General features: G+C 44.9%; 1 non-coding gene across 1 annotated transcript; it reads left to right on the forward strand.

Moving 5' to 3' along the window:
- The first annotated feature begins 2,082 nt into the window (after positions 1-2,082).
- Positions 2,083-2,154, forward strand: TRNAE-CUC (transfer RNA glutamic acid (anticodon CUC)). The gene has a single exon. It is a non-coding gene; the product is annotated as a tRNA-Glu (tRNA).
- The last annotated feature ends 1,547 nt before the right edge of the window (positions 2,155-3,701 follow it).

Here is a 3,701-nt window from a genome sequence, read left to right on the forward strand (position 1 = left end):
ACCTGAGACAAGCGGAAAGAGACTCAAAGCAGAGAAAAGGGAACAAAGAAGTTGAATTCCTAGCTGAAAAATGGGCCCTTTGTCAGCTGGAGGCAATCTCAGATGATTCTGGGACCTCTCGTGGCTATTGCTGGTTTTGAAAAAAGCCAGGTGTTATTTAGGCAATATCGCTTCTACTATATCCACTGAAGCAGATTTATGCTTCACGATTGCTGTATATCCAAAGAGATTCATTCAATTCAGCACACAAGTGAATAGAGATAGGCAGCTGGAGTAGGCCAGTTCGCCCCCATCTCAAAGTCTTTGGTTTTTAAAAAGGCCCCTTTTGGTGTTTATACAGGACAGGGCAGAAAACGGCCAGATAATAAGCTATTGGGGTGAAAGTTCTGAGGTTTTTTTTAATTTGCAGTGAAGACTGAATGGAGAATTGTGTCGAGAAGTTTCTTTCCCTGACTGAGGATGGAACCAAGGCAGCATCAAGGAGACTCCTAACCAGTAGACCAAGGGTACTCAACAGGTGTACCATGGGCCAACTCAAGACAGCCAGAAATTTTTAATGGACCCTGAAATCTTTTTAAAAATCATAATAATAAGTAAATAAAATTATTTTCTCTGGAGTCTGGACCTTGATCGTATCTTGACAGAGATTTTGGACCTTGACAAAAAATAGTTGACTATCCCTGCAGTAGACCATAAGGGGGGGTAATGTAGGGATTTTTGGTTCAGCTCCTCTATGCTTTCTAAGGCTACTTGCTCTCCAGTTAAAGAAATCCATTCCAACCCTGATATTCTATGATTCTGTGAAATGGTCCATTCCCCATTTCAGAGGGGACAGGAACAGAGAGTGAAGGAACCCCTGTGCTCATAACCTGAGCTCAAGGAAAAGCATTGAAACAAGCTCGAATTATGATTTAGGTTCCTCCATCAGAATCCCAAGAGGAACACAAAAGAGGAACAATCCTCCTCTGCTTTCATTTACCCCACCGCATCCCTCTCCGCTTCTTCTTCCGCCTGCCTAGTGGCTTGATTTCCTTTCAGAGTGGTAGCCGTGTTAGTCTGTATCAGCAAAAACAATGAGGAGGACTTGTGGCACTTTGGAGACTAACAAATTTATTTGGGCGTAATCTTTCCTGGGCTAAAACCCACTTCATCACATGCATGGAGTGGAAAATACAGCAGGAAGAGATATATACAGAGTCCATGAAAAGATGGGGGTTGCCTTAAAATCATAGAAGATCAGGGTTGGAAGGGACCTCAGGATGTCATCTAGTCCAACCCCCTGCTCAAAGCAGGACCAACCCCAACTAAATCATCCCAGCCAGGGCTTTGTCAAGTCCCCTGCCCTCTGACATGTCCTTTCACAGAATCACAGAGTTGGAAGGGACCTCAGGAGGTCATCTAGTCCAATCCACTGCTCAAGGCAGGACCAATCCCCAATTTTTGCCCCAGATCCCTAAATGGCCCCCTCAAGGATTGAACTCACAGAGAACTGTTTGAAATGGGCCACCCTGTTTACCACTACAAAAAGTGATTTTTCCTCCTACTGCTAATAGCCCATGACATGCTAACAAAGAAACAGCCGTGATTTAAAATCTCCACTCAGAAATGGTGAACAACAGCAGAACCCAAAGTAACTGAAGGAAGGGCGGATGATCACAGTTAGGACACAGAATTCAGAAGATGGCAAAGCTCAGAGCCCCGTTACATGGAGTCAGAATGCAATCAGCTCACAATGAGGGGGAGCAAACTCCCTCCCTTGCTCTCTATGCCAAAGTTCCTGTCAGCTCAATGTCCAGGTCGGCTGCTGAGAGGGTTGCAATGGGGTCAGTGAAGGCAGAGGAGGATTGTTCCTCCTGGGTTTTCTTTGTGTTGCTCTGTGATCCTAGTGGAGGAAGCTGACGCATCATTTGAGTTTGTTTCAGTGGCTTGGGTTGGGCTCAGGTTGTGACCCTGAGCACAGGGGTTCCTGCCCGCTCTGCTCTTAGCCGCTCAGGGAATGGACAAAGGAGCAGCTTCAGAAATTGGAGAGAAAATAGCCTAAGGAAGTGTAGCACAGCTGAGAAGAACAACAGCCCCATCTTCTCCCTGGTGGTCTAGTGGTTAGGATTTGGCACTCTCACCACCACGGCCTGGGTTCAATTCCCAGTCAGGGAAAAGTGACTTTACAGCAAAACACCTTAATTTATTCTTCTCTTGCAATTTGAACAAATTGACGGTTTTTCCCTGACTCCCCCACCTTCTACGTGATCTTGGCAAGGGCTTTGGAGACCATATCAAAATCAAAGCTTCCCATTGACTAGGAGCAGAATATGGGCATGTTTCCACTGTGCACTTCGTTGTCCACAAATAGGTGCAAATTCTTGTTCCCCCTTTCTAGCTAGCCTAACCAATGTTGTAACAACAGTAATAGACACTCAGGTTGACCCAAGATGTCAGTTTTCTTGCTGAAACAAAACCAAAAAATCATTTGGGGTCAACCAAATTCTTTCAGCAAATAAAATATTCACTCAAAAAACTTTCATCCCACTCTATATACCAATCTTTGGAAGTAACCATCTCAGCAAAACTGACCATTAGCCTCTTCCATTCCTGAGGGCTAGCTGCTGTCGTGTTCTAAGCATAGACGATGGGCCTTTCACCTGTTGGCCACTGGTTTCTAGCTTGCTCAGGTAGCACTGATGAAAGGCAATGTGGTTTAGTGGCAGACCTACTTCTATCCCTCTGTCCAACTAGGCGTGTTTGTTTCACACTAATTGTAAAAATACAATCAATGCATTTTGTTGATACCTAAATCTGGGATCAAGATGAAACATTGTGATTGTAAGTCAATGAGAAAATCTCTGCTGAGTTCGACAGAAGGAAGGTTTTCTCATCAGGTTCTAGCACACGATAAAAGTTCTGAAGGTTCTTAGAGTTTCCAGACACATGGGCCAGAATTTTCAGAAGGTCTCACCCCCACCCCTAGAGCCAGATTTTCAGAAGAACTCAGCTCCCATTTGGGCAATAAACATTTTGGCCAGATTTTCAGAAAGGCTCAACACACTGAGGGCTGAGCTATTTTGGAAACAAAAGGTGGTAGAAGTTGTGGGTGCTGGTTGCTTGGCCGTCTGGCCCACCAGGCAGGAGTTTGAGGTTCAACATTACTTTCTCAGAATGGTAGCAATCATCTTTTATTCCCTTAAAAAGGGAGCAGGGAGATGACATATAAAAATCGCTTGTGCTTTAGAAAGTCTCTAGAAGTTGAAAGAGATATGCCATCTCCACCTCCCTGGAAAGTTCACAACAAGTTAAAGAAAACTGTGATTGATAAGTGGCTTGACTAACAGTGACAGGCTGGCCGAGTGGTCTAACGTGTCAAACTCAAGGCTGTGTCTTTCCGTCATTTGTGTTCTGGGCTCCATATGCAGGTGGGCGTTCAAATCCCCTTCCTGACACAATCATTGCCTTCTACATGAGAAATAGCCTCATTTCAACTTCTCCTGTAACATTACAACACCAACTGCTTCGCATTTCTATGCTAGAACTTGGAGGGAATTCAAAAGTGGTGCATTCAGGGCACCTAGTTGAGGTCACGGGTGGTCTAGTTATAAGCTAAGGTTGTTCAGTCCTGTCTGGGAGGGTAAGCTCTGGAGAACACGGATCATCTGAAGATTACTGAGGGGAAGCAGGAACATCTGATCCAGCCAGTGGAGGACAGCCAT

The sequence above is a fragment of the Lepidochelys kempii genome, unplaced genomic scaffold, assembly GCF_965140285.1.
Source record: "Lepidochelys kempii isolate rLepKem1 unplaced genomic scaffold, rLepKem1.hap1 scaffold_29, whole genome shotgun sequence".
Classification (NCBI taxonomy): domain Eukaryota; kingdom Metazoa; phylum Chordata; order Testudines; family Cheloniidae; genus Lepidochelys; species Lepidochelys kempii.